Source organism: Pteropus medius, unplaced genomic scaffold, assembly GCF_902729225.1.
Source record: "Pteropus medius unplaced genomic scaffold, Ma_sr-lr_union100, whole genome shotgun sequence".
NCBI classification, from domain to species: Eukaryota; Metazoa; Chordata; class Mammalia; order Chiroptera; family Pteropodidae; genus Pteropus; species Pteropus medius.
This window is the reverse complement of record NW_024350319.1, coordinates 19,618,226-19,640,413: the sequence shown is the minus strand read 5'-3', so window position 1 is coordinate 19,640,413 and position 22,188 is coordinate 19,618,226. Positions and strand designations below refer to the sequence as shown.

At 39.0% G+C, this 22,188-nt stretch overlaps 1 pseudogene; it reads right to left on the bottom strand.

Moving 5' to 3' along the window:
• Positions 1-2,105: 2,105 nt before the first annotated feature.
• Positions 2,106-2,226, bottom strand: LOC120583451 (uncharacterized; annotated as a pseudogene).
• Between the last annotated feature and the right edge of the window lie 19,962 nt (positions 2,227-22,188).

Sequence of the window (22,188 nt, the reverse complement as noted above, 5' to 3'; positions counted from 1 at the left end):
TACGAATCACAATAAACCATTTCAAACTAAATGTGGTTGAAGTTCAGAGAAAAGAGAGGGTACTGCGGGCCAGGTGAACTGTGTATACAGAGTCACTGTGATCTTGACCTTTTAGTTAACATCCAATTGTTTAGGCCGAAGTTCGACATTCTAGATAGGCTTCCAAAGCGAGTTCCCAGTCATAGACTCCACAAACTAGCTGGCAATAGGGAACAGAAGTAAATCTTTCTGGGCAGTGCAGGGCCACAATAAGTGATTTGGAATGATACAAATCTGGGCTCAAATCCTGGGTCCAGTACTCATTAGCTATGCGATTGAGCTTCTTAATCTTTGAACTCCAATTTCCCAACCTGTCTCCTGAAACATCAATACTTACTTTTTAAGTTTCTAGTGAGACTGAGAAAAAATATCTGAAACCCCTCGAGTGAGTTGTATGGGATTGGTATTTATATTACATTGTTTTGTTGTTAGCGACAAGAAAATGCAAGGTGGGATATATCATTCCTCGAAATCATATTTCAAAAGGTGCGTTCTCTGTGAAGCTCTGCAGGCTCCAGGCAATTCTCCCTTCCTTGTGCTCTCACAGCACTTAGTTTTGAACCTCTATCTCAACACTTACCTTGGTGTGCTGTCACTTATCTCCTTACATTTTTGCTTCACTACTGTATCTTTATGCATCTCTATGTTGACACCTAGCATAAAGCCTGGTATTAAATGTTGAAAGAAAAAGTTTTAAAGTGTTTCTATTTCTTGTACTGGTTCTGACTTTTCAGTAAAACTTATAGTAAATAGAAGGCTCTAGAAACTGAACCCTTTAGCTCACAAAAGTTTATACTAAAATTAAATATGTACATGTATCTGCTTAAGCCTTAATTTTTCAATGCTGGGCTTGCTTTTAAAGAACAACCTGCTATTCCTGTTTTGTATTGTTTTGTATTTGGTGTCAGTTGATTTTGCCTAGTAATAGTGAAAGTAAAATCTAAATTCTAAACCAAAACCACCAACATTCTGACTACTCTGTGCACATCTGCTCCCCAGACCATTTCTGAGCTTTGTGGGAAGGATCTTGAGCTAACAGAAAACAGTGTCGTTTTAAGTTTCAGCTGTTAACACTGTCGAAACCATTAGTACTTTCTGAGTTAAGAACTGCAAGATAAAACCCACCTCTGGAAACAGTTTTGAAATCCTTGACTCTATGCCATTAAAAATGCTTGGACAGGGAGAATTAAACTTCCCTTAGAACATGTCCTGTGAGACAGTTGCCCAAGACGTAATGTGATCAAATGTGGTCTTGACCCTAAAATGAGAGTTAAATTTGTGCCAGAGGAGAGGGTGGTGGTGCTAAGAACTTAAGAATAGGATACTATAAAACTTTGGGTCAAAAATCATCTCTCTATATATTTTATATCCTCTAACACGCGTGTGCGTGCGCACACACACACACAAACACACATACACATGCATGCACTCATGATAGAAGTGGTTGGTCCCACTAACTTTTAAGATATTCTTTGGAAATAATAATAAGAACTTACTAGATACATACTATGTACTGAGTATTAGCTTTATATGTATTATCTCATTTAATCGCCATAGCTATCCAGTAGGTAGGCAGTTTTATTTTCTCCTATTGACAGACGAGAAATCAGTAATTATAATTAGTTATAATCAAGTAACTAGCCAAAGGTCATGTGACCAGTGAGTGGGAGAATTAGGATTAGGACCCAGGCAAGTCTAATTTCACAGTTCTCATGCTTAACCACTACTCAATCACATGGAAAAAGTATACGTTTTTTAAAAATTTGAATCCATCAAATATATTTACTTAGGACAATGATGTTCTTTTCAGTAGTTTTTTAAATTACATTTATTTGTCCTTTTCCCAATAGTGTATTCATACCCTAAATGTACGTTCATGAATTGATTTACAGCATACTCTTACAGCTTACTTTTACAGCTTACTCATGAATTGATTTAAAGCATTTTATGACTGATAGCAAACTTTATTTTTCTTTTTTCCTTTTTTTAGGTGAGGCAACCCTTGGTTCACCTTGCAGATTGCAAGAAACTTGTCAGCTTACAATCACTTATTTTTTATTTTTTTATGCCAATAGCACACCTAGTCTTCTTAGGTGGTCTCCCATCCAAGTACTAACCAGGCCCGACCTGGCTTAGCTTCCGAGATCAGATGGAATCGGGCTTGTTTAGGGTGGCATGGCCATAGACTGAAAGCAAACTTCTTGATGAAAGATCATAAATGTCTGTGGCTCTGAGTTTAGGCAATATGAAACATACCAAGCAGAGAGCCTTCTTAGAATTATTGTTTATATGGGCCAATGATAAATAAACAACTTTCACATGATAGATATGCAGTATAAGTTTAAAGTAAAAAATGAGTTTGACATGCTCAACGGTGACTTTTCTTATACCCAAATATCACTGCTATAACTGCATTACAAAATAAAATTTGCTTGCTACTATAAGTACATACAAGCACTAATCTAAGAACTTTAATGTATTAACTCATTAATGAAATCTACAAATGAATAGCTCTAGCCCTGAACTAAATTATTCTAAAGAGAATGAAACACAGTTAAGGGGTTTAGAACTTGCTTATATTTTAAAAAAATAAAACATATCTCCTAATAAAGATAATTCATTTTTCACAGGACTCAAATTTTCAACCTTTCTTAATTTCGTATCATATTACACATATAGAATGCACCACAGAACATCTCTGATTCAGTTAAACATTGACTTGCTTCAAATTTCAGTGACATCGGCCCTGACAAAGCACATAATTTCAAGCCTGAGTAATTGTTTTTTCCCTTTGACTAAGAAACTGCTCTTTCTCTGAGGCATAAAGATCAATGGCTCAAGAAACCTTATCAGAGGAGTGAAATTGAAGAGGCTCTTGTTACTGACATAAACATGACTCTCTCTTTGGAAAAGCATCACGGATGGTGCTTTGTATACTTAGAAAATACTATAAGCATGCCCAGATACTCTCTTCTTAAAAATACCACCCATACTGACATAAGATACATTTTCTTGAAACTTTTTAGTGTTCGTTTGTTAATTTCCTAAATTTACTCATGTTGTTTACTTCTCCGAGAAAAACAAAAACAAAAACAAGAAAGTCTCGATTGTCTCTCAATATAAATGATAGTGATCATTAATGGTCACTTTTTCACTATTCGTGAAAAGAACAAACTGGGATTAATGAGACATAGATTCCAGGCATGGCTCTACCATTGACTAACTTTGTGACTTGGTACAAGTCTCTTAATACCTTTGGATCCTCAGTCTCCTTATCTGAAATGAAGACATTAAAATAGGTGATTTCTTAGGACTTGTTCAGTGCTAAAACCTTTCACATCAATCTTAAAATGATACACATTTATCTTTCCTAGATTTCAGTCAGTAATGAATATAATCACCAACATGTAATCAAAGGAAGCAGGAAGCTGTTATTTACGGGAAATCTGTCCAGAGCAGGACAGACTAGTCAGGCAACATCTTCCCAAAGCACCTTTATTTTCTACCATCCATTGCCAGTGAGATAGAGCCATTCCTCTACTGAGGCATTTCCAAGCAGCTTCCCATAGAACTCTACCCTTTGAGTACCCTTAGGTCAAATTCATTTTGAGAATAAAATATCCCTCCTGGAGATTCACAATGCATATTAACATTCTTTGGGTTCTGTGAAGTCCCGCATTAAATATACTTGTTAACTTTTCTGAACCTAACATTTGTCTAACTTTATTTCATCATGGAACTATTTCCTTTGTCCCATCTATTAACATTCCAAGAAGAGTAAAATCTCTCAGAACACAATACCTGAATTGTTATCCTAGAGTTAAAGACTACAGTCTTCATAAGACCTTTTTTCTTTGGAAAGAGAAGGAAATGATAGGCCTTATTAACTCATTTAATGAATGCCTACCAAGATAAGCCCTCTTGGAAGATCTTTTCTGTAGCTATTTCCTTACACACATCAGGCATAATAGAGTGCCTGCCATCTTCAATAGCACGAAGAGCACCAATTCTCACTGGTAATAGTGTAGCCCTATTTTTTTATGCTGGGGAATATTCCCTTGCCTTTACATATTCTTATTAGCCTCTGGGTTCTTTGACATCCTTTTAGAAATAGTTAAAACTAATATAAGACAAAACATAATTCTGACCACTCAAAGAGTTGGCACAGGATAGTTTATTTATTAATGACTGCTGAGAAACGAGTTCTCCATGGTTCTCTAGTATTTCTGCGGTGAATAGCCTTCAAAGATAGAGATAGTTCCCTCTGGAGCAAAGGGCAAACGTACTTACTGTCCAGTATAATAAAGCTAATATTTATCTCCAGGGCAAATCACAATCCTATTTACACTCATAAAAGGTTCACGTTCCCTAGGCTCATAGTTACTCTCCTATAACACAACCTACTGTTACTGTGTTGAGGCTCCAGGAAATAACACAAAAATACTGATACGCTGGCTAATGCTATTGCTGTGAATAAAAAACTTTCGTTCATCTCTGATTCAGAAGTTTCGTGTCTTCTACTAGCATCCAAGAAACTGTGGCTGGCTAATTTTTCAGCTTACAAGGAATAAAGTCATACTCTTCACAGAGTTTTTTTTTTTTTTTCTTTTAAAATAATAACTGGCTTTTTCCTCCTTGTGCATTGAACATTGGTAACATATACCTTTAGATGTTCTCCCTCCCTGAATCATCTCTGGTCTTGTGACTATTCTCTCCTATGAATGCTTCTCTAGGCCTATTGTAGCATTTATAGGCATCCATCCCTGCTTCTGAGGAATAGTCATTACAGGGCTAGTAGAAGTGATGCAGTCTGATTATGGAATATCAAAGAAAGGCAGCATGAATTTCTGTACAACATGACAACATTTTATCAAAATGATCACAAAATATTTTACATTCTGTCTTGTTTTATAAAAGAAATTTAAAAATTAAAACTCTGTGAAAATGAGGTACCATCTTAAAGAATGGAAATGTGGGAGGTGGGAAAAATATTTGTGAATTAATTGTACTGATCACTTCCAAAAGCAATGTAGGAAGAGGAAATGTCTAGAATTCAGATAAGATAAATTGCTTTACATGACCAAAGGGAGAATCGTTTTACCGCAAAATGAAAACAACTGTGGTTACATTTAGGAGACTGAAAATATCCAGATTTCTTGAATATCAACAATGTTCTTCAGCTTCTAAAATGCTCCTGACAACAGTCTATTTACATCTGATCTGATGTCATTTTATATTAACTGTTCATTTCATTGCCTAAACCAAAACTCAAGATTATGCTTTCTGTAATAATGCTAGTGATCAATTCCCTTGAAACAAACATTTCTGATTGAAATGTTTTCAGGGACATTAGAATATAACATTAATAGGTTTGGGAGCAACCTTGTCTGGAAAATTTAAGAGGTAGGCTGATAACTCGGGACAGTGATTTAAACGCTACAATAAAGTGGTAGTAAATTAACATTTGTTGAGTACTCTATGCAAGGCATGGTATAAATCATTTTACTTGTATTATTTCATTTAACCCATGAAACAACACTATGAAATAGGTACTATGTCTCCTTTTCACAGATGGGAATCCTAAGACACAGATTAGTAATGTGACTTGTCCAAGGTCATGCTGCTAGTAAGTGGCAGAGCCAGGATTGGAATCCATGCAACCTGACTTTATGCCCACCTTTCTGCCTTATCAGAATTTTTTGAACTGCTAAAAGATGTGATTTTCCCCTGGAATCCTTAAGAGAAATAAACATCAATTTCCTTGCTTCTTTGGAGTTTTATCTCTAGATTATTATCTTCCAGATGTCATGTTTTGTCCTTCATTTCTCTTTAAGAAATATATTTCAGAATCATTAAGGGTGAATTATGTCTCTTATCAGGTCATGTTGACCAAGAGGGGAAATATTGTGTAGCCCATTTAAAGTAGGGAGACAGTCCAGGTAAGGACTCTAATCAAATTTCTACCTTGAAATGTTCCACATAGGTTTTGATGTATCTCAAATTCCTAACATAAGATGGATGTAAATTTTTTTTTTTAATAATCTGAAATAAATATACCAAGATGTTGAGTGTTCATCTTTAAGTCTATATCCAGAGAAGGAGGAAAGAGCAACAATATTTTTAATGTTATCAGTTCTTTACTTGGGCAAGCTTGAATTTTTCATAACCAGGAGTGGTGTTACACCCCAGCTCCCAAATCACTCACAGTTGCCAGTCCTCAGATGGTACATTGTGACCCTATTTAGACTAATAATCACATCATAATGCTTTTCCTCAAATCAGACTGGCGGCTTACCCCATCCAATCTCCCAATGAGTGTGGAGGTGGGGAATAGTGTGGGACTTCTAAGAACTTTAAGGAGAAAGGGATTTAAAAATTTTCTCTGACTGTTACTTAGAATGATGAGGAAACTATTTGATCTACATCATTTGTAGATTGCTGCCCAGGCTCTGAAACGCCAAACTGATTTTCTAAAACTAATGATAAGAAGGTTTCATATAAAACTCTCTGCAATATTTTGTTCAGTGTTCTGGTCACTGAAGACAAATGATATGGTACGAATTTCAGATGCAAGAGCAAGATGCACTTCCACATCCCCTACCACCATTTTCACAAGAAAATGTAAGAATCATCATGGTCTTTCCTGAACAACTTTTGTGGCGATTGGTGGGTATTTTTCTCCCTTCCTATCAAGGGTTGAGTGAAATTTTCTGCCTTTCTGCTTCTCAAATCTAGAATTAATCTAAAGATTTAAGAGAAGCAAGTATAAATCAATCTCCTGATCTTTGTAAAACCTCAAGTAGCTTCACAGAGGTAGTGTTACTCCTTAACAAAAGGTTTTGTATTTATCTGGATTTTAACCTGCATTGCATGTTTTCATAACTTATGTGATAACTGAATGTCTATGGAACCAATGTTTTTTTTGGAAAAATCACTTCTCTTAGTATTGCAGTTGTTTCCTGAGGGGACTTACACATACCTTTGATGGCTTTATAGCTCTTTCCTACTTCCTTGATTTTGCACATGTCTTCTCACCACTTTTCTAATTTCTCTCACTTCTTTTATCTCATTTCTCTATTTTTCTCCAACTTCCATCAGTCTTTAAATGTCCTATTCAAATCCTGTCTCCATAAAGCTTTTCTAACACTTTCGTTTCTGTAAATTCTTATAGTAATTAATCACTTTTTATCTTCCGTAACTGTGAGAACTTGGATAAGTTGGTTAATCTCTCTGAGCCTCAGTCTCTCCGTAGATAAATGAGGATAATTGTAGTGCCTACTTTATAGTGTGGTTGTGAGGATTAGATAATTTAATACATGTGCCTTTGCACAGTGCCGGATACATTGTAAACATGTAATAAATGTTAATTTTTATTAATATTAGACAACTAATTACATGTTCTCTTTTTTAACATTTTACATTTTTTCATTTCCCACATAGTTGAAGTACAAAAATTATTTGTTGGTCTAATTATTTTAATATAATGTCAAAGGAGGAGACTTTCCTTCAAAATTTTTTAAAGATATTGATAAATATGAAGGGTTGCCAGTTGTGAGTTTTCTTAAAAGTCAACATTTTGTAGTTTTATATATAATAATTTTTAAAAAGTAAACAAAATGAGTCCTTACTGCATGAATAAACTGTATATAATTTTTACTTTCATTTCTATTTCAATTTAGCATATCACCCATAATACATTGAAATAAGTATCATTTCTCTTCCTCCCCCCCAAAATTTAAACCTATGAAATTTTTTTTGAAAAATTCTTATCTAAAATATCTTTCATATTTCATAACTTCTGCAGATATAGACACATTATAGTTTTAGTTACTATTATAGGGAAAAATAGTGCACACTGAGAATTTTGAAATATTACTTTTATTGTTTACTAAAATCTACATGTGGGAAGAAATAGCTAGTTTTAACACATTAATATTACAGGTTCTCTTTTACACATGATTAATACAGAGTATATCCTATATCTTCACAGTCCCTTCATGAATTTGTGACCTACAAGAGAAAGCAAGGCTTTGCACTCAAAAGTGAACAAATTTCAAAAGGCTGTTTGAAAGGTAAAAACTGACAGTATTCATTTTTATTCAAAAGAACCAATGGGAACATGGCATTACAACCAGGACAGAGGTCCGAAAGGTTGTTCAAGAGGTAAAATATTAAGATCTTTAATGCTAGCTGAGTTTTTATTGTTTAGAATACAAAGTTCTGTCAATCACAGAGGAGCTACTTTATCAAAATTACTTGGATATCTTTAGAAAGTAGTTTAACTCTTCAAGTAGTTTTAACCTCTTGACCCATTGTGTAGTATTTAATGTAATAAAGACAAAACTTTAAGTGATAAGTTGAAATCTTCCTTCAAAATCTCTCTTAAGTCCTACCTTTCCACGTTCATTTCTGCCTCCCCAGTTCAGCGCTTATAGCTTTGTGGCTACACAGTACTACTCCCTTTTCCCCAGTCTTCCCTGCCTTAGTTTCACCCAGATAACCTCTTATTTAGCTTCAGGATGGGGGCTGAACATTAGAAAGACCACTACATGATAAGAGTGTCAGAACTTTGGGCCAGCCTGCCCTCCCAGGGAAAGAGGGTTAGGGGGGGCTAGAGATTGAGTTCAATCATGTGGTCAATGATTTAATCAACCATGGCTACATAATTAAACCCCAATAAAAACTCTGGCTACTGAAGCTCAGTGGAGCTTCCTCATTGGTGAACTCACAGATGTGCCCACAGGGTAATACACCCCTGAGGGGTCAGAGAACCCTCAAATTTGTAGCCAGTTGGGCAGAAGTGTGTGGGTGGCTTGAGGATCTCCTAAGCCTTTGGTATCAGCTGACGTTAGGGCAGTCCTGTGGAGCACTTTGCCCTTAACCTGTGGCATGTGCACCAACTCTGGGTAGTCAGTGTCAGAGTTGGGTTGGAGTGGAAATAGAACAGACACAATATTAAGTAGCTTTTATGAGAATCTACAGAAATAGATCAAGGGATCAGAGCATGATTTTGTACGTTATAGCTGTAATGCAGTGGTCCCCAACCTTTTCGGTGCGTCTATGAGAATCTAATGCCCAATGGTCTGAGGTAGAGCCGAGGCGGTGATGCTAGTGCTGGGGAGTGGCTGCAAATACAGATGAAGCTTCCCTCACTGTCTTGCCCCTCACCTCCTGCCATGAGGCCCCATTCCCAACAGGCCATGTACAGGTACTGGTCTGTGGCACAGGGGTTGAGGACCCCTACTGTAATGGATAGACTGATTTACTATAAGTCTCCCCAGAACCACAAAATGACAATACTGCTTCCTCTAATTTTGCTTGCACACAACCTGTTAGGATAGCCTCATGCTAAAGAATCATGCCTGTGAGTCATTTAAAGATAAGAAGAGTCAAAATATCTTGACTAGCCTAGGGCAAAGCATTTGGAATGCATTATGATCTAGGTCTTAATTCCGGGAGGTTCTACTAATGGTTTATTTTGGCAGACAAAAACATAAGTGTCCTTCTCCACTTAGTTTCTCTGAGAACTATTCTACCTAGAAAAGGCAACTTATCCTGGCTAAAGAGTTGGAAGTAAATGGGTATGTTATGTGCAAAGATTTGGAATCCTTTGCACTGTCTACATCCTTGATAGCAATTCTTAGAAGAATCAAGGGGCTGGTTAGTGCTGATAATACTGGTTTTGGTTATGGTTTATTGCTCCCCGAGCTCTCTGTTTTCTAATTTTGGCAGTAAAAGAGCAACAGAGGTAAAGAAAAGAGAAGCCAGAAGGCACTGAATACCTATTGCCTACCAGGTTCGATATGAGTGCTCATTTTATCCTCATGACCTTCCTGAGGAGGAGGTATTGTCATCCTACTTTACAGACACTCTAACTGTGGCTCTGAATTCTCTGAGGTCTCAATGCTAGTGAGTTAGAGAGCAAGCATCAGCATTCAGGGCTGTCTGATTCTAAATTTAAACTCTACATTCAACTTTATTGCTAAGAGTCCAACCTTCAGCTTCACCCTGGCAGATCCAAGTCACACTCTGGGTTAGGAAAACAGAGAAAGGTTATCTTCCCCTCCTCAACTAGGTGGGGGGAGGATGTTAATCAACTCTCAACTTAGGGTAGAGTGGGTTCCTGAGCCAATTTCCCTCAGTCAAGTCAGAGACTACCACTGGCAAGACAACACTGAAATCTTTTTGCTGCCTTTTCTCTCAGCATTCTCTTTTTCTATACAAATTGGTGCTCATTCTGGGGCAGACAAACAAGTAATCATCACAGCCTCCTAGAGACATCCTTGGTGCAATGCATCTGCCCAGGGCACACTTGGCTATTTACAGACCTTCCTCCCACGCCCCTGAATTAACTCTGTTTAGTCTTTAGAAGCCAGCAGTGACTCTCTCAAGAAAGAATCCTTTACAGTGCATCTCACTGTCCCCCAGAAATCTCCTGGAAGGTTGAAAACATGCAGAAACCACACTGAAAGGATGAAGCTAGGGGGCCTGCGTTACTAAGTATCTATTTGTCATTAGTAAGGGGCTCTTCCTAGCATGGTTGGCGGAGGGCCTAACACTCCAGGGCCTGGAGTGTAGTGAATTCTTAGAGATGCATGCCTTGCTCCAGGTGGTGGAGACTCCTAGAAGCAGGACAAGACCTGCTGATCTTAGCAATGTCGTTTGGCCTCCAGCAGTGTGGGCCGCCTAGGACAGCATCTCACCTTTCCAACATTTTGAACAGCTGTCAACTGGAGCCTGGGCTGCTGACAGAGTTCAGCTACTCTCCAGAGAACACATCGAGCTAAACACATTCTCTCTCCCGTTTCTTAAGGTTTCATGGCAGTTGATTTCCCATGGAAACAAGCAAAAATCTGTTTAATCGTCGAGACATTTTTACTTTCCTAATTTGTATGGGAACCTGGAGATACAGGCATATGGTACATTCATTATCCCAGAAAATAGTGAAAGCCAGTCTTAAAACTGGAAAGCTTCAGCATAAGCCTTCAAAATTACTTTCCTTAATCTCAGAGACTGTCAACAATGCTGCCAAAGTAGTCGTTTCTGTTTCAGCTCAGTACTTCTAGCAGAATTTACATTTGAACCTTGGTGTGTGCTTCCCCCACAGAACAAGGCAGCCTGGCCAGAGGGGTGGTTGGGCAGGGAGCCCCTCTTATTTTCCAGACCAGACCAAGGGAGTGAAACGAGCACTGTCTTAGTTCTAATTCTGACCTCTACATTTACCAGTCCTGTGACTTGGCCTAAAACTGAACTTCTCTGTTTCTCATGATCTTTACCTGAAAATTTCAATCGCTAACAAATATACACTGAACATCTATTTTGTGGCAGACACTGTTCTAAGAACTGGGATGATGGCATTGAATAAAATAGGATCCCTGCCGTTGTAGAGTTCACATCTTATTTGAGAGAGGTAATAAAATGAGTGAGTAGAAGGCAAAATATGTTCGCTGGCAATGAGGGGTAGGGAAGAGGGGAAGAGAATATTTGAGCAGGGCAATTACAAATGTAAAATACACTGGTCGAGGGTCTCCTCACTGGCGAGGAGGCAGCTGAGGAAAGACGTGAAAGAAGGGTGAGAGCGAGCCGCACAGGCATCACAGGAAGAGCATTTCAGGTGGAGGCCCTGAAGTTGGAGACTTCTTGTTTTAAGGAGCAGCGACAAGTCCAACATGGCTGAAGTCTGTGACTGCGGAGCTTTGGGGGCCGCCAACGAGAAAGTGACTGTCGTCACTCATATTGGAGGGTTTTGAGCGGATGAGATATGATTTCGGATGTGTCAGGGTTACTCTGGCTGCTGTGCCGAGAGTAGACTGAGGAGGGACAAAGTTAGAACGCTAACACGGTCACCCAAGGGAAGCCCCGCGACGGGTCAGACCAGGGGAATTGGCAGTTGGTGGTGAGACGAGCTTAAATACTAATTAATACATTATTTTGAAAGTAGAGCTGCCAGGGCTGACAAATTGGATGAAGGAATAAGAGGAGTGAATGATTACTCCAAGGTTTTTTAGCCTGGTTACCAAGAAGAATCAAGTGTGTGTTTTCTGAGATGGGGAATAGTGTGAGAGGAGCAGGTCGGGGGAGGCAAATCTGGAATTCAGTTTTGGACATGTTAAGTTTCAGATGCCAATTAGAGATCCAAATGGATAACAAGAAAACATATTACTTGTCAAATGACAATACTTGCCAAATGAACTAAATCTGGATGAATGACTGCTTTTGTCTTCAAGAAAAATAAGAGTAATTTCTGCTGATGCTATGAAATGAGAAGCTGATATGATAGAAAAGTAAAAAAAAAATCTGTTTCTATGCTTTCGTAGCATGAACATTTATTGTTATTGTTGTTGTTGTCGTTAATTATTATTATCATCTCCTTGCAGTTAATTATCTAATGAGATTTCAAAGGTTCACAATCTTAAGGGTATTGAAAGGTCTTGTCCCTGGAATACACAGTAAAGAAACATACATCCATATGCCCATTTATTTGGTCCTTTTGGGATAGTTACAGATTGCTATGGCCTGAATGTTTGTATCCTTCCAAAATTCATATGTTGAAATCTCGATGCTCAATGTGATGATGTGAGGAGGTGGGGCTTCTGGAAGGTGATTATGTCTCATGGGTGGAGGCTTCATGAATGGCATTAGTGCTCTTACAAAAGCAACTACAGGGAGCTCCCTGCTCCTCCCACCATATAAGGACCTGGTAAAAAGCCAGCAGTCTGAAAACTGGAAGAAGTCCTTCACCAGAACCCAATTGTGTTGTGCCATGATCTTGGACTTCCCAGCCTCCAGAACTGTGAGAAATAAATGTTCATTGTGTATAAGCCACCTTGTCCATGGTATTTTGTTATAGCAACCCGAATGGACTAAGACACAGAGGCTAGAGTTGGAAAGAGGGTATTTATGACTAACAATGTAGAGAGATCATGGGGAAGAGAATGCCTACGCTCATATTGGTTTCAAGAAGGTTTCTGGACTCCCCCAGATAGAGAAGCCTTGAAGCTGGTGTTCGGTTGTGTAGTGAAAATTATAATATCTAGCTTGCAAGAATACCCAGAGCCTGGCCCAGTGTAGAACCCAGCGAATCTTAGTTCACTTTCTTTCTCTTAACAAGAACTCTGTATTATTGATCTTTAAACTCTAAGTACATAATAAATGTACTCATTTCTAGATTTGAATTTAGGCATTTATATATTAATGTTTCTAAGGTACTGGATACTTAAAAGTTAATTCAATAAGGTAAGAATTTAATCTTGAGCAGTGCTACCAAGCAGAAATATAATGCAAACCTCATAGACGATTTTAATTTTTCTGGTATCCACATTTTTTTAAAAAAAGCAATGAAATTGATTTTAAATATATTATTTAACCTAAAATAGCCAAAGTATGATCCATTTAACATGTAATCAATGTAAAAATATTGACATATTTTATTCCATTTTTAACTAATTCTTTGAAATCCAGCATGGATTTTACACCCACAGAACATCTCCATTCAAACTAGCCCCATTTCAAGCACTTAATAGCCACATATGGCTGGAAGCTATCATACTGGACAGTGACATTCTGATAGCCCTAGGGAGGTATTTTCCTTTCTTGCTTTATATTTTTGTGAGCCTGACATTCGCCTGCAGAAACATGGCATATTTTCAGTCAGTCAGACTCAGATATTACTTGTTCTCTTGCTTTATATAGCAAGTAGTTTTGTGGTTGCTATTCCTGTACACATTGGCAACAGAGGATCTCAAATTGTCTTTATGCACTAACCACTTGGAATGGTAAATTGTCCTGCAAGTCTCATGTTTCACCTGTTGTCACCTCCCACAGGTAGAAACACATCCCAATAAAAACCACAAAGGAAATATCCAATAACAAAAGGGCTTGTGTGGGTGTTCACAATATGGGCTACGTTTTAAAATGTTACCTTTCTTGACTTTATGTTAAATGTCTCTGTGATGAAAAGGCATAAAAAACGATGAAGGGTGGGACACAACGTAGAATTGCTGGCCCGAAGTCTTCAAGGAAATGGCCCACCTAGGCAATAAAAACAAAGGGGGAAACTATCTTGAAATCATACAGCTTTTGGTCACAGAATAAATGAGACCTTAATTTACATTTTAGCTTATTAAAATGAGTTCATGTACTTTTGTTGACTCGATCATGTTTCTTACTTAGAAAATTCCTCCCTGACTCCAGAATATTAATGTTGGCACTTTATAGGGACGGTTACTACAAGCAATATTGTTCTAAGCACTTTAAATGTATTAATTTATTTAGTTCTTATAACAGTTTTATAATCCTTATAATAAACCTATAACAGATTTGGCCTGTAAAAAAAAAAGAAAAACCAAAACCATAAAAACAAAAATCTAGCCTACCGGAGAGTAAAATGATGGTTACCAGAGGATGGGGATTGAGGGGATGAGATTGATGGTATTTAAGGGTACAAATTTGTAACAAGTAATAAATAAGCCATAGAGATCTAACATACAGTATAATGAATGTAGACAATAATATTGTACTATAACTGTATAACGTGATAAATATCTCTACAATGGCAATAGTATTATAGTATATAAATATATAAAAGTAACATGCTCTACACCTTAAATATAAACAATCTTACATGTTAAATTTATTCGATAAATAATAAAAGCCATAAAATGTATAACAGGTTTGGATCTGAGCTCTGTCTCTTGCTAGTTAGGAAATTCTATGAGACTCGATTTTCTAATATGTAAAATATGAATAATAATGACTCATAAGATTGTTATGAAAATTAATTTGAGGTAATGTGTGAAATGTACACAGAACAGTGCTTGGAACATAGTAAGCTCTCCATAAACACCACTACTATTATTATTGACAAATGGTAACTTTACAAATCTTGAGGAAATAGGTTACAAAGATTCTATAGCTAGTATAGTACGGCATGAATTTCAATCTCTTCTTTTGGTTTTTAGCAGGCTTTTAAAAGATAGTAGTTTTCAGCTTCAAGAGGCACATTTTCCCTTGTCCATATATTAGAAAGTTTTGGAGGCTATACTAACCTTTGAGGTATTGGGGAACTCTTTTTAGAGTATCTAAATCAAGAATTTATTTCAACATTACTAACATTTTAAAAATAATTTTTGAATAGGTAATACAAGCACATGATGTAAATTTTAAAAAATACAAAGATATGCAGAGAAAAGGATATATAGTATTATCAGCTTTTTGTGCATGCACCAGAGATATTTTGTGAATATCTAAGCTCGCGCTCTCTCTCTCGCTCTCTCTCTCTCTCACACACACAGACACACACACACACACGTACACATACACTTTCAAATACTCAACTAGCAAATGTGTTCAATAGAGATCTATTGTTTTTACTGAGGTACTCCAAAGCCCCAAACTTTCTTGAAGACTTGGGGTAAGAGTTTTAGTTTGCGAATATTGATTAATGTTTCCCCAGGGACATTTTCACCGTAGCTGTTGACTCTGTTAGTGATCCTCTCAGCAAAGGCCCCAGAGAGATGTCAATAATCAGGTATGAGGAGTGAGAAGTAGGTAAGAAGAGAGCTTATATGTGACACCATATGCTGGGTGTCACATATGACTCCAAAATCTTTAAATGTATTGCCTTATTGAATTTTCCCAACCACTCTGGGAAATAGTTATTATCCTCTCCCATTTTGCAGATGAGGAAACTGAGGTATAGAAAGGTTAAGTGACTTTCTAGAAAGTTGAGAAGGTAGGGTTCAAATTTAAGTCTTGCTGACATTGAAGTCCCAAGTCCCACGACTTCCACCCCAGGGGAAGGGCAGAGAGGAACAGGTACCCAGAGGGGTGGAGAGTGGCTGAATTGCCAGTTGTTTTAAATGCTCTAGGAATGGGTGGGAGGTGAAATCTGAAAAACTAACAATTAAAACATCAAAAACAACACGATAGGCAGAGATCGTAGTCAACAACCCTCCTTTGTCTCAGTATGTTTTCAGACATATGGACTCTACCAGGACAGGTTTTGAATGTTCACAGAGGTCAGTCTAAGACAAGAACACAGAGGTGTTAATGTTTTGTTGGGGAAGACAGACGTTCCACCCCCGTGCTGCTCTAGTCCATTCCAGAATCCTCACTTCTGTGGCTAAGTGGAAATCAGTCATAATCACTTGAGCACATAAATGAAAATTCGCGAATAAAAAGATTAGATTCAGTTCTGGTGGTGTTATTGTCTTCATCAGTTCAGGCTGCCATGACAAAGTACCACAGCCTTAAACAACAGACTTAAACAACAGACACTTATTTTTCACAGTTCCGGAGGCTGGAAGTGTAGGACCAAGGTTTCATCTGATTTGGTTCTGGGTGAGGGCCCTCTTCCTGAGTGGTAGACTTCTTGCTATCACCAGACTGAGAGAGAGAAAAAGGAAGGGAAGAAGGAAGGGAGAAGGGAGGAGGAAAGAGAGATGGAGACCTACCCTTAAGACCTCACCTAAACCTAATCACCTCCCAAGGTCCCAGCTCCTAATATCCTCACACTGGGGTTTAGGATTTCAACATATGCCTTTTGGGGGGACAAACATTCAGTCAATAACACTAACAATACAAAATAATGCGTATGTACAGGGTTTAGCAGTTGGCAGAGCAAGTTCACATAAATCACCTCATTTGCACTTCAGGGTTGTTATCAGTCAGTTAACTATTTTTATTTTCCTTGTTTTACAGATGAAGAAGCTGAGTTGAGAAGGCTTCAGTGATTTCCCCAAGTCACACAACTAAGTAAGTGACAAGGGTGGAGTTCAAATTCTAGTTTTCTAATTCCAAATCTGTTTTCTTTCAGCCGCATCAGGAATCAGGCCATTCTACCCCTAGTATTTACAGCAGCAGTAGCAAAGCAGAAGAATAATTTATGTTCATTTAGTGCTTTACTATGCGCCGGCCTCTTTGAACACATTCCCTCTTCGGATAGGTATTATTATTCTATTTTACATTCCTGAGAAAACCTAAAATTATCAGGGTTAAGTCTCTTTCCAAGATCACACAGCTAGTATATGACAGAACATGTATTTGAACTAGGTCTGGCTGAACCTAGAGATTGTATTTTTGTTAAACCCTCTGCTCTAGTGGCCTTTGAAATCCTCTTTGAAAAGCAGTATGTAAGATAAAAATATTCTGTTAGATGTATTTATTGAGATTTTAGTCAGAAATGGATTTCTTGCCCTTTAAAATCATTAGTGTCCTACAATGTATTCTATTGAAAATCCTAGTTTTTGAGCACGCAGATGGAAGACAGATGTTTCTTTATGCTCTGAAAGGTCCACTCTATGTAGCTGACCATAATGAGATTGCATTTTGTTCTAAATGTTTCAGAAAAATGGCATCGGACAGATCATTCCCAATGAAAGCCAAATCAAAGGAGTTACTGCATAGATTTGATGAAAACAACAGGATGTTATTCAGTGGTTTGGGTGGGAACTTTTTATTTCAGAGTTCATTCTGAACCACACAGACGTTTTCAGAGGCGTTCTATCCTAAAATTTGGCCTGAAGTCAGAGAATTGCATGATTGAGACTCATGTGATGGGGCGGGGTGCTACAGGTTTAGCTAGTGCAATGCCAAACTTTATTTCAGTGTGATACAGAAATACAGGTAGAATAAAGGCTCTAAGGGCCATGGAGAGAGAGTGGAAACTTTGCTGTGATTTAAGTATGATTATAGATAAACAGACAATTTCTGTGAGTTCAAAAGCTACACTTTAGTGCCTGAGCATATTTTAAATGCCCATTTGGGAAGAAGGATTAGAACTCTAAGATAGTATTTCACAGCTTTTTTTTTTGTTTTGGAGTCATGATTACAACCCATGAAAAAGTTTTTAGGGTCAGTACACAAGTGCATTTAGTTTTGACTAAGCGGATTTCCAGGTTAGGAAGTTCATTTATATTTTACAGAGAATTACAGCATCTCAGAGCCTAAAATTAGCTATACAGTCACCCAGCTCAATAGTCCTCATTTTATTGAAAAAGAAACTGAAGTGGGCCCAGTGGGGGCTGGTGGCATTCTGGAGTGAAACTTAGCACAGCCGGGAGAGCACTCCCAGAAGACCCAATGGGCCCTGGTTCAAGGCAGTGTTTTCAGATTCGGTTGAGCTTTTTGATAGCACCTAAGAACACAAACTCCGAAATCAGATCTAGATTCTAAAACAGATTTTTTTTGCTTACTAGCTGTGTGTGTGGTAAAACATTTAACTTCCCGATGCCTCAGTTTTCTCATCTGTAGAAGGGGCGTAAGATTTCCATCCTTTAAGCTCATCGTACCTGTTATACCCTTTCATAATGTTTTTTTCATAAAGTTCTACTTCCCCATGCCGTTTCCTTGCCCATAAGCCTTCAGTGACTTCTCATTGTCTCAACAGCCTGTCCACAAAGTACTCACTAGTAGTTCTGGCACATACACTTGCCCTTATGTATTCTGGTTGACCCACGGGTCCCAGGACGCAGTTTGCTGGTGCCTGGTTGTCTGCCTTTCATTCATTCTGCACCTACAATGTGCTAGACACTATGCTAGTTAAAGGAGATAAAACAAGATTTGGGTTCAGTCATCAATTTAGTGAGGAAGAAATCTATAAATAACCTCACTACATTATTGTAAGGGTTAGGAATGAAAACACCTAACTCCAACTTGGAGAAAAGAAGGTGGTCAGAGGAGGTATTAGAGACAAATGATATTTCATCTTAGCCTTGAATGAACAGAGGTTTGACAGACAGATAGACAGACAGACAAATAATCTTCCACATTTATTTGGAAAGAAGGGACTTCTGATTGAGAGAACAGCATGGGGGAGGCATGGAGATTTGGAAAGGTCTAGCACAGAGGACTGCCATGCAGTCCCATATGGTGGGCCTGCAGGAATGCACGTGGGAAGTCCAGCACTGCCCAGAGGATTTGGATTCTGGTCAACAGAAAACCACTGGGGTCAAGTCACATTGCTGCTTTGTTAAATCCCATAGGGGACAAAAGAGCAAGAAAATGAACATTTCCAGTGAGTCACATATAAATAACTGTGTTTGGGGAGGTCTCTTTCTCAAGGTCCTGAGGCTGGGGGCATCTTTTATACCGAATGACAGAGTGAAAAGTCAACATGATTACATTTCTGCCACTGGCATCATTCGAGTTATGTGTCATTGAATTTCATCTTTTCAAGCTTGTTCTATCTAGTTAAAAGAGATAACACTTCTTCTTATAAATCATGCTTCCTGGCTGTGGGAGAACAGACAAGGGTGTGACTATGGTGTATGGTCTCATAGAAGACTCTTACTGCCCTATCCTGAGCAACGCCATGAGTGGTGATGGAGACATGCTTCTTTACAGTGGGGAACCCAATATGCCAACCTTTGCACCCTGACTTGGCTACTTAATTGCTTCCAGGAAGATGTGGATGCTGCCCAAGACGTGGCTTGTTTTTTGAATCATCTCTTGGCTGTTCCTCCTCCTCATATTAGGAGAGAGAAAAGAGGGTAGAATGAAAGGGCCTACATGCTCCTGATAGGCTAGATTCTCTTTTTTTATAGTCCAATGCACTTTCTTCATTCAGAGTGGACCCATCTCCTTCACATGTCAGCCAGTCAAATGCTCAGGTATTTATGGAGAATCTCAAAGCCAGGCATTGAGACTTCAGGTAGATATGGTTGCTGTCCACATTGGGTTTACCATTTAGTTGGGAACACAAACATTAAACACATAGTAATTACCAAAGTGATGAATAGGTCCAAGTAGAGTGCTGGTTGCTCTGAGAATGTACAACAGTAGTACCTAACCATGGACCTGGTCGAGGAAGCGCTACCCTGAGGAAGTGACCAACCTGAGAACGGGATCAACAGGAGTTAGTTAAGCAAAGGGAGCAAGAAGAGCCTTCCAGGCAGAAAGAAATACAGGTGCAAAGACTGAGGTGGGAGAGGGCATGTTTTAAAACATTTTCTACCGTCTTTGGAGCAAAATTCATTAGTGCTTACATGTAGTGAGCACCCACCAGAGTCAGACATGGTGCTGTGCATTTTACATTATGTCATAGAATTCTCCTATGACCCTGTGAGGTTTGTTTCCATTAGGGCAAGGCCCTGTTTGTCTTGTCCGCATTGATCCCACTGTATCCTCAATACCTAAGGCAGTACCCAGGTAGAAGCTGGCACTCTCTATATGTATTTTACAGAAGAGGAAACTGAGGTTCAGAGAGATAAGTTTACTCAAGCGTTACTGGTGAAGACAGGACTCAAACCCATGGTGAGGCCGACTGCCTTTCTGGCAGCCAGTTGATAGTCCACTCTGTCTAGAACAACGGTCTTACTTTCTCTTCTTCTAGACACAGCAGAGCCCAAGTCTAGGCTTGGAGAAATCTTTAGCTGGGCACCAGAAAATACAGGTGGTACATAGCACACAGCATCAGGAAAGCTCACTGTGGGTCAGCTGAGCAGGATAGGTGCACAGTCAGCCCTTGGAGCCGGTGCCCAGTTGGGGCTGTACCCTAAATGCAGGAAGGAGCAGACATTGCTCAGTGTACACAAGCCTAGAGGTGTATCTCTCTAACTGGGACCCTGTTAGCTGACTGGACACTTAGGCCCAGAGCCCCATGGAACAGAAACATGAGAATTGAAGACTTGGAGGCATCCATCAGCCCCAGGTCAGACTCTGGGCTGGATGTCACTGGTGATATATCAGCCTCAGATTTCAAGCTTTTGCATTAAAGCTCAAGAGGGCCAAGTATCTCACAGGTCAGCTTTTACCTGTGCAACCTCAGGACATTTCTCCTTACTGGGAACTGTAACCTGAGCATGATGAAGGATCTCCTGGGAATGCTCCTATCTGCCCTGCCCTAGATAGCTCCTCTTCACTGTACACCTGGCTCTCCTGATGCAGAGGCACTGCAGAACAGCTCTTAAAATCATTCCATCCCGGGGCGGGGTAAAAAGAAAAAAAAATAAATAATTCCATCCTCCTTCACTTGCTTTTGTGCTTTAGGTTCTTTAATGAACAAAAATCTTGTTCATGTGTCATAAAAATGAGTCATTTCAAAACCTAAAAAAATAAATGTATGACATGCTCAAGCTCTTAAGAAAATTACTCAGTATTAACCCTGATCACCACCTCCCACTCACTGAGCATTTTATGTAGATCAGAATATTGGAGTTGGAAGGCACCCGAGGGAACATCTAGGTTCTCATTAGGCTCAGTTAGGTAGGGACTCTGAGCATGTTGACATGCACAGATCACGCTGGAAATGGCATCACAAGGACCCCATATTCTCTTTCCCTATGAGCTGGCTTCTGGCCTCCTCAACATAGCCAATTCCCTGAGCCAAAGTTCCCCCCAAAAAGCATGTTAATTTCCTGCAGGCCCCTCCAGCCATGGGCTCAGCAGGGCTTCTGCTGATTATCTGTGGCAGCACCCAAGCCATTTGGTTCATTTCCAGCCTTGCAAAGAAATTCTCTGCAGGCTCTTTTTCCTAAGCTGGAGGAATTAGACTCACCACCAGAAAGAAAAAGTGAAGGCCAATTTCTTTCATCTAGAAGTATATAAAAAGCAGCTAATGTGATTGTGCAAAGTCACTTGGCAAGTCATCTTCCCTTCCTTAGCAGACCTTAGTGAGGGTGGAGGTGGAAGGATATCTGAGGACTGCAGTCCCACTGTGTGAATGGGCCTTGGAGGCAGCCGAACAGGTGACTCAGAATGGGCCTGACATGCCACTTGCCTTGAAGGGCAGGCATTTTGCAACTTCCAAGGGGTAATGCCAGTGCTTCAAGAAGTGGGTTCTTAGTGCTTGGGGTGAGGCCTTCTCTACACTAAGTAGGGCATTCAGTCAAATGTAAAGGTAGGAACGGACACTCCATTAGCTTGGGGTGAAAAACACAGCTTCTTATCTGGAGCATGGCATGAATTTCAATAAGAACAGCATAACCCACTCTCCAAACATCTAAATCAGCAGCACGGATTTAGAACAAATTTGGTTTGCACTGTGATTGGCAGTCCTTATGCAAGTCCAAATCATCTGCTAGCATTTCCCTATAATAAATCAGGAGTTTCCGGGAGTTAAACTGGCACTGCAATTCTGTAGTAAAACCAAAACGGACTGTGAGCTTCCTCTGCATCTAGGAAAAAACAAAAAACAAAAAGACAAAAACA